This window comes from Aotus nancymaae, unplaced genomic scaffold, assembly GCF_030222135.1.
Source record: "Aotus nancymaae isolate 86718 unplaced genomic scaffold, 86718_ANA_hifiasm-v0.15.2.pri h1tg000041l, whole genome shotgun sequence".
NCBI lineage: Eukaryota > Metazoa > Chordata > Mammalia > Primates > Aotidae > Aotus > Aotus nancymaae.
In genome coordinates this window covers 27,102,076-27,117,483 of record NW_026988455.1, presented here as the reverse complement: position 1 = coordinate 27,117,483, position 15,408 = coordinate 27,102,076, and positions in this window count along the sequence as shown.

Sequence of the window (15,408 nt, the reverse complement as noted above, 5' to 3'; positions counted from 1 at the left end):
AAATGACGATTACAGCATGACCCAGTAGGGTGTATTAGTCTGTTTTCACGCTGCTGATAAAGACATACCTGAGACCAGGTAACTTATAAAGGAAAAGAGGTTTAATGGACTCACAGTTCCACATGGCTGGGGAGGCCACACTCGTGGCGGAAGGTGAAAGGCACGTCTTACATGGCGGCAGACAAAAGGAAAATGAGAGACAAAGGAAAGGGGTTTCCTTTTATATATAAAGTATATGAAGCCATCAGATCTAGTGAGACTTATCCACTACCACAAGAACAGTATGGGGGAAACCACACCCATGATTCAATTATCTCTCACCAGGTCCCTCCCACAACATGTGGGAATTATGGGGAGCTACAATTCAAGATGAGATTTAGGTGGGAGCACAGCCAAACCATATCATAGGGTTTATAATGGAAAGAACAGTTCACCATTAGAAAATCCAGAAACATAATTCCTAATTTAATTAAAAGAGAAAAACAAATAATTATATCAGTAGATTCTAAAGAAGCACTTGATAACATTCTGAAGACATTCTTCATGAAAACTCTGCCTCAGCTCAGACAGAAGTAAACTGAGTAAAGCTGAGACATCCTAAGAACTATGAGAAACACGTGAAAATGCTTAAACTGCTTTTATTAAATCAAGGATAAAAGTGGGTGCCCTATTATTTCACATAGTTCGAAGGTTCTAACAAGATACATTATAATTAAGATTCCTCAAAATGATCTTTGTTTTCAGAATATTAATGTAATGCTAGGAAATGTGAAAAATTATTTAAAAACCATTTAGAATTCCTGTGAGATTTTGATATGGTACATGTAGTTGTGTTTGTATACATAAATGCAAGTGTTCTTTCTCCTGATATAGATATAAACTAGTTAGAAAAAGGAATAGAAAAAATATTCCATTTATAATGGACACAAAAACTATAAAATCATCAGGAATAAATTCAATAAGAATGAAAACTAAAACTTTATTGAAAGACTTTTTAAAAAGGTAGAAACAAATGGAGAAATAAATCACGTTCCTGGGACTTAATAATATCTTTTTCTTTTTTTTTTTGAGATGGAGTCTCACACTGTTGCCCAGGCTGTAATGCAATGACATGATCTCGGCTCACTGGAACCTCCGCCTCCCAGGTTCAAGTAATTCTCCTGCCTCAGCTTCTCAAGTAGCTGGGATTACAGGTGCCTGCCACCATGGTCAGCTAAATTTTCTTGTATTTTTGGTAAAGATGTGGTTTCGCTATGTTGAGCAGGCTGGTCGCAAACTCTTGACCTCGTGATCCACCCGCCTCAGCCTCCCAAAGTGCTGGGATTATAGGCATGAGCCACTGCGCCTGGCCTGAGACTTAATATCTTAAGTCTCCTTTGTGCATGGCTACAGGAAAGTCATTTCTCATCAGAATCCCTCCTCTTTTTCTGCGGGACTTTAGGAATTGGACTTCCTGATTTGAAGTATTTATCAAAGTACAAATGTGTAAGAATTTCGAATAAAAACTTGAAAAGTAGGAGTACGAATGGGGTGGTAGGGAGGATTTTGCCTGGCCAAATGTGAAGACATACTATAAACCTGCTGGGTTCAAAATGTGAGGCAATGAAATTAGGGCGGGTGAAAGCTAAATAAGCCCCCAGGCTCCTTGGAGGAGGTAGGTTGAAGGAAAGCAAATGACAGGAGAAAGACTTTACAAAGGGCTTTTCCAACTGGGGTGTATGAATATCTGTAGGGATCTGACAACTCCATCTGCAAACTTAAAATGTGTTTTGTTTTAAATTATAACGCAAAAACACAAATGATTTTACTCTGTATCATTTGATCAACACCAATAGCTTAGGACTGCCACAAAATTTCTGTGCCGTTTTTACATTTACAATTAAGATTCATTTGCAAGTTGCATTGGTGCTAAGTAGCACTGATTTAATAGCCCTGTGCTAGTCAGAGCAGAGGTAGATTTAAAACACAGACGATGTGTTTAACTTGAGTGCCAAATGCCAACACACACCAAACTGCTAACCCTGGCCACCTTGATGGAGCAGAGGGTGACAGTGCAGCTGGATTTGGGCCAGAGGAGACGCTGGCTTTATATTTATTACTGAGTCTACTGCAACAATCACACAATGAGGTTGTACTTTGAAAGGAGAAGTCAATCGAGTCTATGTAGCTCAAAGGCCTAACTATTAAAGTGGGAAGGATATTTTATGACTCAGTGTGATAAGTACTATAATTTAGTGATGGATTTTTGTTTGTAGTGTGCATTGTGGTATACGTGGGGGTGTTGAATGGTGGCCCCGGAAAAGATCAGCCTAGGTCCAAATCCCTGAAGCCAAAGGATACTATTTTATTTGGGAAAAGGGTCTTTGCAGTTGTAATCAATTAAGGATATTGATATGAGAACTTCCTGGATTTCCTGGGTGGGCGCTCAATCCCAAGATACATGTCCTGATAAGAGATAGGCAGAGAGAGACTTGAGACATGCAGAGGAGTAGGTGATGTGAAGACAGAGGCAGAGATTAGAGTGATGCGGCCACAAGCCAAGGAATGCCTGGAGACAGAAACTAGAAAATGCAAAGAGTGGACTTTCCATCCCTGCAGTGAACATGGCCCTGTCAATGCCTCGATTTCAGATTTCTGGCCTCCCGAACTCAGAGAGAATACATTTCTGTTGTTTTAAGCTAGCCAGTTTGAGGAAATTTGTTATGGCAGTCATAGCAAACTAATATAGGGAAGTAACTTACTTTTTCTGGAATGGTTAAGGCAGTCTTCACTAGAATTATGGCTTTTATAAGCTGCACCTAAAAGGAAGTAGAAAAGGGAAGGAAGGCTATTCTGGGCAGGGAAGACAGCAGGAGCAAAAGCACAGAGGGCTGAGGGGTTGGATTCGGTGTGGCTGGGGTAGGAGGTGTATTTAACAGGTGAGGTTAGGGGTGAGCGGAGGGTGAAATATCATGTTTTCTGCTGACTCTTTAGCTGAAGAAACTAATTCACAAGCAATTGAAAGATATTCCTAAGAGGACTGAGCAATTTCATATCAGAGACAGAATTCTGGCAAAATCTACCTTCAATGTCATATTCACAAGGCGGGAAATTGCATCCCTGTAAAGCCCAAGAAAAAGAGAACTGAGAACAGTTTTCTCGTATTCAAAATGCAGCAGCTTGTTGGGTCTTGAGGGCTCCCTTCACAGCCAGTTTGCTCACATTCCTAGGCCGACAGCTTGCTCTGGCATCCACGTAATCCCTGCCAGAATGGGAAGTCCCCAAGCTAGGTAGAAAACAAAATATTTTCACCATTTGACATGATAAAGTGTTAGGCTCTTGAATAGAAGAACTGCTGCAACCATGGGAATGTTCTGTCCCATCCACCCACTCCATCCCCTGTGGGAAACACATCTCCCCCAGCCAGCACATCAGAAAGTGGCCTGATGGAAGCCACCCTCTTTGATTTCTGGATGTGGACATGACTTGCCACCGGCATAGATTCCGCCTCCTGCTCAGCAGTGTTTGTGGCAGTTGAGAGTATCTTCTCCTCGATACCATTAGGAATATCCAAGGCGGGTATTGCACACTGAGGCCAAAAATGAATGTGCGCACATGCCAAGAACACTTGCAGATGTATGGTTGAAAACATTTGTTTCACAGGACTGATGCTATAAATAGGATAAGGATCAGCAGGAAGGCAGCAGTTTGCATGGGTGGCCTTGTGTCTATGGCAGAGATATTTCCCAGAAACTCGTGCCAGCAGGGTGGCTCTGGATCCCATGAAGCTGCTGCGTCATCACTGTAACATGGCTCACAACTGCTGGGGTGCCAAGGCCTTTCCCTCGCTGCTCAAAAACACATCTGCAATCATCTCCAGAAAGGTCTGTGACAGGCTGGGGGCCCTCATCTGTTGGCAGTGCACCATGAGTGTGTGTGACTGCATGAATGTGTATATAGTGTGTGTGTGTGCATATGTGTATGAGTGTGTGTCTGTGTAAAATGTGTTTGTGTGAGTGACTGTAAATGAGTGTGTTTGTGTGGGTGTGTGTGAGTGCCTGAATGTATGTGACTAAGTGTGTAGGTACATCTGTGTACGTGTGTGAGTGTGTATATGTGTGTGAATGTGTCTGTGTAAGAGATTGTGCCTGTTTATATGGGTGTCTGAGAGAGTATTTGACTTTAAATGAATGTGTTTGTGTGTGTGAATGCCTGAGTGTATGTGTGTGTGTGACTGAGTGTGCAGGTACATCTGTGTATGTGTATGTGTGTGAGTGCATATATGTGTGTGAGTGTCTATATGTATGTGAGTGTGTCTGTGTAAGAACGTGTGTCTGTTTATATGGGTGTCTGTGTGAGAGAGTGTATGACTGTAAATGAGTGTGTGTGTGCCTGAGTGTGTGTGACTGTGTAGGTACATCTGTATATGTATGTGAGTGTGTATATGTGTGTGAGTGTGTCTGTGTGAGAGAACATGTGTCTGTTTATATGGGTGTCTGTGTGAGAGTGTGTATGACTGTAAATAAGTGTGTATGTGTGAATGCCTGAGTGTATGTCTGTGTGTGTGTGACTGTGCAGGTACATCTGTATATGTGTGTGAGTGTGTATGTGTGAGTGTGTGAGAGAGAGTGTGACTGTGTGGAATGTGTTTGTGTATATGAGTGTGTGTTGAGGGAGTATGTGAGTGTGACTACCTGAGTGTGTGGATGTGTCTGGGTCTGTATGGGGAGAATATGGGTGTGAGAGTGTGTGTGACTGCATGACTGCATATGTATTTGTGTGAGTGTGTGTGAGTGGGTGTGGATGTGTGCATGTCTCCCAGGCTGGAATGTAGTGGCATGATCTCGGCTCACTGCAAACTCCACCTCCCAGGATCAAGCGATCCTTGTGCCTCAGCCTGTGGAGTAGCTAGGACTAGAGGGGTGCACCACCGTGTCCAGCTGCTTTTTTTGTATTTTTAGTAGAGACTTGGTTTCACCATGTTGGCCAGACTGGTCTCGAACTCCTGACCTCAAGTGATCCTTCTACTTTGGCCTCCCCAAGTACTGCAGTTACAGGTGTGGGCCACTGCACCCGGCCCCGAGTGGTTGTTCTGTCCACCTGAGTGGGAGGCTGTAGTGTAGCTGCATCTCACTTACCTCCAAACTGAGGAAGAAGATTCCTACCTGCTCTTGGGCAGAACAGAAAACCTGGGGCCAGGAGAGTAAGGACGCGGAGGAGGTTGGAGAGTGGAGATTCATCATCTGGTGGGTGACAAGACGGACAATGGAAGCCAGTGGTGAGAGGGGACAGCATTAGCAGCTATAGCAGGAGGAGGGGCGGGGCTCACCTTGCCGGGGCAGGCCTGCAGGAGGAAGCAGGGCAGTGGGAAGGAGAGGTCAGGATCGAAGGGATTCTTCAGCTCCAGCAGCCCATGAACTGGCAAGAGGAAACAGAAGGCGAACAGCAACACTTCTGTGGGACGAGAGGGTGGTGAAGCAGAGCAGTTGAAGGCTTGGTCTGGAAGCTGGTTGTGATAAAACTTTCACATGGTTGGGAAGAAACCGTGGACCCCACTTGCTGTGTTTCCAAACATTTGTTTCCCATCCCAACTTGGAAATAAATGAAGGCGCTGTGTGGGGTTCTCTGACATTGATTATCTCATAGTCACGCCTCACAAATCTTAGGACCAAGGGGAGATTGAGGCTCAAAGAGATAAAGTAACTTGCCAAAAGCATACGGTAGGGTCATAAGCCCAGGTCTCAGGACATTCCTGGGCAGTGGCAGTAAGTCCCCTTGCGCTTTATTTTTCTTGGGTAGTAATGTAGATATTCTTGATGGCAAAGAGTATCTCCCTCCTCTTGTGACACAAACACCAAGTGCTTAATTTGTCTGGAAACTGTCATAGACACTAAAATCCACTGTCTCATTTGCTCCTCATGATCTTGCAAGTTAGCTATCATTATTCCATTATCTGGAGCAAACCGAAGGGACTTCTCCAAGGACACACAGCTATGTCATGCTGGAGCCAGGATTGACACTCAAACCCATCTATGCCCATGCTCTGGTCTCCTACACTACCCTGCCTCCCTCATGGAAGAAAGGGCTCTTCCCACTGACTCCCTGCCTCCTGCTTCTGGCTCTGCCCATGAGAGGAGGTGCATTGCACCCATGCAACAATGCTCATTGCTTATTACTCACGGCCTCCCAGGCCTCCCAGTGATTAAGCCCTTAGAACTTCCCTTCGGCCGCGAGTGACATCATTGCATAATTAAGGTGACTGTGATGCCCAACTGCGTGCACCAAACAAAGGTTCCTTGTTTTAATTTATCATCCCAGCTCTCCTTGTGCAAGACTGAGCTCCAGCTGGTAATTAAGGGAGACGGTTTAACCTGGCTGAATGAGAGCAAGGCTTGGGGCAAAGTGGCAGAAGGGTGACCCAATGTCAACTCTTAATTTGATATGGTAATGAGGATACCAATAAAAGATAATAAGGAGTAGGCTTACCCCAGAAAGAGGAGAGCTTGACACTAATCTGAAGCTTTCCTTTTATGTAATTTTCTTGCCAAGTAACTAAAAAGATTTTTTTTGTCTCCTCTTATTTCTCAGCTGACCCTTTGATGAGCTACTACTGAGCGGTCACATGCCCCGAAGTTGGTCACTTTCTACCCAGAGCATCGTTTTAATGCACATAGATTCTGCAGCACGGGCTACAAAGATTCAAAGACAGCTTTGCCATTTGCTAGCTTGGTGAACTCAAGCAAGTTTCTGAAATTCCTGTCTCTCAGTTACTGCATCCATAAAAGGCCAGTTGCAATACTGGCACCTGCCTCATCAGGGTGTTGTGAGAAATAAAGTGAATTAACGTTATGTTCGATCTGCAGGTCAGTGCCCGGTGCCTAAGCACTTTGTGTCTGTTATTTGTGCCTTCAAACCTCTCTTCACTATCTGTGTACAACTTTACAGTGTCTTGCATGAGATTAGGTGTTCAGTAAGTATCTCTTCATGGCATTTTCTGTCTTCTCCTCTTCCCTCTCTTTGTCCTTCTCTCTCCACAAACAGGGACCTCATTTCTACCTTCAGTACGTCGTAAAGTGAAATGCGGAGCAGACCCATTCGTTTGCAAGTACAACGAGTTAGGGAGGGACTCACCCCTTGTGGGGTACGGAGGCCAGGTGAACAGCAACTTGGAGTATGAGAGCCGGATAGAGAAGGTGGTTGGGGAGTGAGCTTATATTTAAATAGCAGCTCACAGATGAGGTTTTTACTGTTTCTAGGAACTGACCAAGCCTGGGAGGGACAGTCCCTCCAGGGCCAGGAAGACCTCAGAAGTCAAGACATCAGAATGCAGAAAATGAAAGACATCGTTTATATAGTCTCTCACTTTCTCCCTTCCTAAGAACTGTCAGTTGCCTTAATGTAACTTACATTCAGGAGACTCTCAAGGGAGGCTGAATTGTGCAGCAAAGTTTGTTTTCCTTGTTGAGCTGAGCTCCCTTGATCCCCTCATAGCTACCTGGCCAGAATGGGGACTCAGACCTCACCAGAGTCTGCCAGCTGGGGCCAGAGTGAGGCCCTCAGGCGTCTCCTCGGAGGGGCGTTCTTCATCTGCGTCTACCTGTCTAAATAACGGCTCGCCTTTGGGATGAGCTGTAACCTGCCTCATCATTACCTCTTCTAGCTTCCCAACACTTTCCCAGTCACTTCCTTGTTTCCGCTCCTGAATTTCCAGACTATTTTTTTCTATTCTTCTTTTTATTATTATTTTTATTCCAATAGTTTTTGGAGTACAGGTGATTTCTTGTTATGTTGATGAGTTCTTGAGTGGTGAATTCTGATGTTTTAGTGCACCTGTCATCTGAGCAGTGTACACGGTGTGCAATATGTTGTCTTTTATCCCTTACCCCCTTCCAACCTCCCACCCGTGGGTCCCCAGAGCTCATTATATGACTCTGTGGTTTTGCATCCCCATAGCTTAGCTTCCACTTATAATTGAGAATACATAGTTTTCTATTTCTGAGTTACTTCACTTAGAATAATGGCCTCCAGCTCCATCCAAGTTTCTGCAAAATACATTAATTTGTTCTTTTTTATGACTGAGTAGTTTTCAATGGTATATATATATATATATATATATAAAATCACATTTATAACCACTCTGTCAATGGGCACTTAGGTTAGTTCCATATCCTTGCAATCACAAACTGTACTGCTATAAACATATGTGCACATTTTTTTTTCATATAATGACTTCTTTTCCTCTGGGTAGATACCTAGTAGTGAGATTTCTGGATCAAATGGTAGATCTCCTTTTAGTTCTTTAAGGAATCTCCACACTGTTTTCCATAGTGGTTATACTATACTAGTTTACATTCCCACCAGCAATGTAGGAGTGTTCCTTGATCACTGCCTCCATGCCAACATCTACTATTTTTTGATTTTTTGATTATGGCCATTCTTGCAGGAATAAGGTGGTATCACGTTGTGGTTTTGATTTGCATTTCCCTGATGATTAGTGATGTTGAGCATTTTTTCATATGTTTGTTGGCTGTTTGTATATGTTCTTTTGGGAAATGTTTATTCATGTCCTTTGCCCACTTTTTATGGGATTATTTCCTTTTTATCTTGCCAATTTGCTTGAGTTCCTTTTAGATTCTGGATACCAGTCCTTTGTCAGATGTACAGTTTGCAAATATTTTCTCCCACTCTGTGGATTTTCTGTTTACTTTGCTGATTATTTCTTTTGCTGTGTAGAAGCTTTTTAGTTTACTTAGGTTCAAGTCATTATTATTTTTTGCATTTGCTTTTGGGGTCTTAATCATGAATTCTTTGCCTAAGCCAATGTCCAGAAGAGTTTTCCCAATGTTATCTTCTAGAACTTTTACAGTTTCAGGTCTTAGATTTAAGTCTTTAATCCATCTTGAGTTGATTTTTGTATAAGATGAGAGGTGGGGGCTGGATGCAGGAGCTCACGCCTGTAGTCCCAGCACTTTGGGAGGCCAGGGCAGGCAGATCACGAGGTCAAGAGATTGAGTCATCCTGGCCAATATGGTGAAACCCTGTCTTTACTAAAAATACAAAAATTAGCTGGGCATGGTGGTGCACACCTGTATCCCAGCTAATCAGGAGGCTGAGGCAGGAGAATCGCTTGAACCCAGAAGGCAGAGGTTGCAGTGAGCTAAGATCGCACCACTGCACTCCAGCCTGGCAACAGAGTGAGACTCCGTCTTAAAAAAAAGAAAAAAGAAAAAGATGAGAGGTGGGTATTTATTCTAAAAGAGAGGAGGAGGGATTCCTCCCTTAATCATTCTATGAAGCCAGTATCACCCTAACAACAAAACCAGTAAAGGATATAACAACAACAAAAAACTATAGAACAATATCCCTGATTAAAACAGATTCGAAAATCCCTAACAAAATACTATCTAACTGAATTCAACAGCACATCAAGAAGATAATATATCATGATTAAAGGGTTTCATCCCAGGAATGCAGGGATGGTTTAACATATGCCAGTTAATAAAAGTGTTACATGAGATAAAGAAAATCAAAAACAAAAGCCATATGATCATCTTAATAGAAATACAGAAAAAGCATTCGATAAAATCCAGCATCCCTTTATGATAAAAACCTTCAACAAAATAGGCCTAGAAGGGGCTTACCTCAAAGTAAGAAAAGTCATATATGACAAACTCACAGCCAACATCATATTGAATGAGAAGAAGTTGAAAGCATTCCCCCTGAGAACTGGAACAAGACAAGGATGCTCATTATTCAACATAATACTGAAAGGCCTAGCTAGGGCAATCAGGCAAACGAAAGAAATAAAAGGCATCCAAACTGAAAAAGAGGATAACTGTTGCTGTTTGCTGATGATGTGACTGTATACCCAGAAAACCCTCCAGACTCATCCTAAAGGCTCCTAGATGTGATAAATGAATTCAGTAAAATCTCAGGTTACAAAATCAATGTGTACAAATCAGTAGCACAGCTATACCTCAACAATGACCAAGTTGAGAATCAAACCAAGAACAATCCCTTTTACAACAGCTGCAAAAAAAATAAAATACTTAGGAATATACTTACCCAAGGTGGTGAGAGATCTCGACAAAGAAAACTTTAAAACACTGCTGAAAGAAATCACAAATAACACAAACAAATGGAAACACATCCCATACTTGTGAATGGGAAGAATCAATAATATGAAAATGACCATACTGCCCAAAGCAATCTACAGATTCAGTGCAATTCCCATCAAAATTCCATCATGATTTTTCACAGAACTAGGAAAAATAATCCTAAAATTCATAGAGAACCAAAAAGAGCCCACCTAGCCAAAGCAATACCAAGCAAAAAGAACAAATCTGGAGACATCATATTACCTCAATCCAAATTACACCCACAATGCTACAGTTACCAAAACAACATGGTACTGGTGTAAAAGTAGGGACTTAGAGCAGTGAAACAAGATCTCTATCTTGTTCTCAACTGAGAAATAAAGCCAAATACTTACAGCTAACTGATCTTCGACAAAGCATACAAAAACAGAAATTGGGGAAAGGACACCCTATTCCATAAATGGTGCTGGGAAAACTGGTAAACCACATGTAGTAGAATGGAAATAGATACCCATCTAGTCTTCTTTTATGGAAATTTTCACTTTCTATCATTTGATATATGTTGTGTATCTGCCTTTATCACCTTTAAAAAAACATGCGTGTACCCCGAGGACAGGGACTGAGCAACTGCCCCTTACTCATTCTAGTGTTTCTCTTTCCTTCTCTGTTCTTAGCATTCAGCATTCAATAAATGCTCATCAGGTGCATGAGTGTTTGATGAGCATTTACTGAATAACAGAAACTTAATATTTTATGTTAGGTCCCCCAGAAGCAGACACTCAGGTAAGGATTCAGAGCAAGTTGTTTGTTTAAACAGTGATCCCAGGAAGCACTGGTAGAAGGGTGGGGAAGGAGAAATGGAAGTTGTGGGGGCACTGTTCAGTGCATGCTAATGACCTGTTTACCACTGATGGCAACTGGGGCTCGATTTTGCTGGTACTCTGTAGGACACAGCTCAAGTTGTCCCACCTGGGTTGTTTGTCCATATGCCATTGGAGGTGGGCTGCCCCTGGGCCAGTTAACCCCATGACACATGAGCAGAACAATGGCCAGAGCAGACCCTCCACAGGGTCCCGGATGGCTATGTTGAGAAACCAAGCCATTGACCTTGAGTGCCAGCATGTTATGGGTGGGTACCTACCCGTCTGCTATACCTAAGTTGTAAAATCAAGGTTAAATAGCCACAGGTTCTAAAATTGAGGCACCTGCAACTATCAGCCAAGAGGCAGAGAAAAAAGAACAGATTTAAAGTCATTTATCCATTTTACTGTTATTGTCTTGAGTTTCTCCTGGGAAGAGGTCAGCTGACATTGGAAGTAGGTGGTTGACATCCTCACGGGCCCCCTGCATTTTCCCGGCCTATGCCTGGCTCCCACAGCTGGGAACATCTGGGCTGCATCCCAGGGTAAGCTGTCCAGAAAGCTGTGGCATGGCCAAGATGTGCCTTGGCTGAGGCAGACTGGGGGAACCTTCCAGCTGCCGTGACTTCAGCTCCCCCCGGATAGCCCTCCCCTTACTCCAAGCAGCAATATTTCTCCAAGGATGTTGCTTTCATCTTTTTCCCTTCACTCAAAGAAAGGCCACATTTTCCCTTTGCAGAACATGTTGATGACAATTTCCTCTTGGAAACATCTGTGCTTCTAGGCTCTAGGCTAGTTCCGCCTTTCTTATTTTGCCCCAAGTTCTCCCACTGCACAGAGGTGGAGGCCTCTTGGAGTCCTGGAGCACACCAGCCTGGTGAAGTGTAAAATGGGATAATCAAAGCCAAAAGTAATCAAGATAATCTGGGCCCCTAACCTAGTTCAGGAGACTTGCATTAAGAAGGCCGAGCAGGATGCTGTGGGAATTGGGTGGAAAGTGGAGGCTGTTGACGTCAAACACTCCCGAATCTGGCTTGAGTGCAGATGTCGTCACTTAGCTCAATGCACAAAAGCATCCCAGCAGAGTTTCATATTTTAGACATTCTTGAATTTGGCAATTTATTTTTTATATTTTTGGACACTCTTCTGGAATAATCTGTCAATTAACATATACCAGATTCCCCTTGTTTTTTTCCTTTAGCAAAACCCTACAAAAATGTTTCCCAAACCCATCAGTTCCCCAGAGTTTTCTGGTAATCACAAGCAGACCTCCTCACGTGTCGGCTGACTGCGGTGTTCCCTAACATTCCACCGGCACCACAAGTTTGAGTACTCCTCTGGGACAAAGCCTTCTGTCATGCTCTGGCCAGGATCCTGCACTGACAGAGCCAGGTACATCTGTAGAGTTGACAAGGGTATTTTTTAGAAACAGAGCAAATTGATTCTGGATTATGTTTTAAGTACAGTAATGAGGTTAAAAGAAAGAAGAGCAGACAAAACAGATACCATAGATTAGAAAGGAGAATGACGTCACAAGAATACTGACTTACGAGCTCAGAAACCTAGGTCTCGTCCCTAGGCTAATAAACATCAATGTGACCTTTGATAAATTCCTCAACATTTCTGGCTTTACTTTCTTCCTCAATTATAAAATGGGGCATGGGACCGTATTCCGACTCTAAATTGTTACGAATATTTAGATTTTCAAAATACATAATACAGATGTCTTCATACACTTTGGAGAAAAAAACCAGTGCTTTATGTGACAAATAGATACTTAGTAGAGTGAAAAGCAAGCACATGGGAAGAAACTGCATAGGGAAGATATCTCACTGTTAGGTGATGTCGTCTCTCAAGTTGAATAATTGTATATATTTATAAATTGTTTATATTAGCAATATCTTGAAATAGAAAATTCTGTTTTTTTGAATTGTCATTTAAAATTTTTTTTCTCATTCTTTCAGGTGTCAGAATGACAATTTCAATTTATTATGAACGTCTTGTTTGTCAGGCGTCACGTTACAGTAATCACTAATTCACACACCAATCCAACAGAGTAGTCATTCTTATGCCCCTTCTTCTCATGAAGAAATTAAGCTTTGGAGAGGTTAAAGACCTTTCCCAAGGTCACATAGCTGGTAAGTGTCAGTGCTGCAATCTGGAACCAGACGTCTGACCATAGTGATGACTTCTGTCTATTCATCACCATCGCCATCCTGGGGATACTGAGAAATGCTCTGAAATTCTGTCTTCTACTTAATGCTGTGAAAACTACTTTCAGAAAGAGTAAAGACTGAGAAGCTATCTTTGTCTTCAGAAGAATTCCAGGGGTACAGGCTGTGTGAATTATGGGTGAGCTCAGCATAATATCCCCAGTAAGAAGGGAGGCTCAGCTTGTTGGAGTGCTTGTTATCTCTCCTTATTGTCTACTCCTGGTAAAGATAACACAGACAGCTCCTCTGAACAACTGTTATTAACCCTTCCCCAAAAGGGTCACGTCTTGAAGTGTTTTACCTTAAGATTTAAGCTTCACCACATCTCATTGATTTACCTCCTCTCTTCTGTGTTCGGCTTGCCAAGATTCCAAAAACAGGTTTTACAATGTCACCAGATTGGTACTTATGGAACTCAAATGTTCATGGTTTCATTTGAAGTTAGAAGCAGAATTAAGCAATTCCAAAATGACCATTGGACACCAGATTCTATTCCCAGCCCCTCCTGGGGCCGGGGAGAATGACGCAATTTGCCAACTCCCAAATTCATCCCACACACCAGCCTGAAAATATGTCCTGACTCAGGCTTTTTCTTGTTTTATTTTGTTTATTTGTGATGGGGACTTGCTGCTTCTAGGAGGGTTCCATTAAAAAAAAAAAAATCTCAGAGGACATCAAAAAGTTCTGAAAAAACAACATCTTGATGATTTAAGTGTAAATATGTCAGAGACATATGGTTTCTATTATTCATGAAATAACACATGGGTTTAAAAATCAAGGGGAAAAGTGTTTGGTAAAACACACTGAGGACTTGGCTAAATGTTTTTTAAAGGCCAGTTCTGGAGCCTCAAGGGGGAAACACACTGAGGGGAACAAATCCAGGCTCCCGGCCCCTCCCTTGTTTGTCTCTTTCCTTGATCAGAGATGGCACATGTGTTGTCACCAGGGCACTGATGTATCTGCTACCACAATGACATTTATCCAGCAAATTGTGTTTTGATGGACAAGTCTAGGTCCTGATTTAATCCCCGCTGTTTGCCAGCAATGATAGTTTGAGATAAGTTAATGGATCTGAAAAGTGGAAAAATATAGCTCAAAAAATTATTGTGAGCATTTGTGTTAATATATGTCAATTGCCCGGCACAGAGTAGATACTTAATAAGAGGCAGCTTTTAACAATAGTCATGGTTCACTTGAAAGGGGGTAATAGGATCGGTGGGTAAGGGAACGTAGGACCAAAACTGTTTCTGGAGTATGAAGAATCCATAGGATCACATGAGATCCTCCAAACCCCCTCCACCCAAAGATGCAACCAGTGGGGAAACAGGGAAAGGGTACCAGCTACTGCTAAACACAAACAAAAAAACGAGCAAGAGCACAAATCCTGGAGGTCATAATAAACTCAGTCTCTGTTGACCAACTCACCAAGGCACTTGTTCAAGGCGCACTTTTAAATGGTTTTCCTAATTTAAGGACATTTGTTTGAATCTGACAATATTTGGATTAAGTCAATGAATTTTGAAAGCCTTATTGAGTTATGATTAACTTACCAAAAAACAACACATCTTTAAAGTATCTAATTTGATAAGGTTTGACATACGTATATGCCTGTGAGACCATCACCACAGTTAACATACTGAATGTATTCATCACCCCATGGCCCTTTGTAACTCCCCTCCCCACATCTCCATACAACCACCAAAGTACCTTTAGTCACTATAGATTGGTTTGCATTTTCCAGAATTTTATATACATGGAACGATATAATGTTTACCTTTTTGTCTGATTTCTTTCACTCAACATACTTGAGATTTATCCTCTTTAGTTTGTATCAATTACTCACTTCTTTTTATTACAAAGTAGTATTCCATTATGTAGCTATGGTACAACTTACGTATTCACTGTTGATGGCCATTGAGATTGTTTCTAGTTTTTTTTTACTACGAAAAATAAATCTTCTATGAACCTATGTGTACAAATCCTTTTGTTTTCTTTTCTCATGGTAAGTACCTACGAATGCAGTAGCTGGAAATTGTGTTAGATATATGTTTAACTTTTTAAGAAAATGCCAAACCGTTTTCTAAAGTGGTTGTAGTGTTTTACATTCCCAGCTGCAGCACGTTTGAGATCCAGTTTTTACTCATCCTTGCCCACTTTTGATGCGGCAGTCTTTGGAAGTTTAGACACTTTAGTGGATGTATAGTGTCATCTCATTGTGGTTTTAATTATCTCCTTAGTAACTAGTGGTGCTGGCAATCT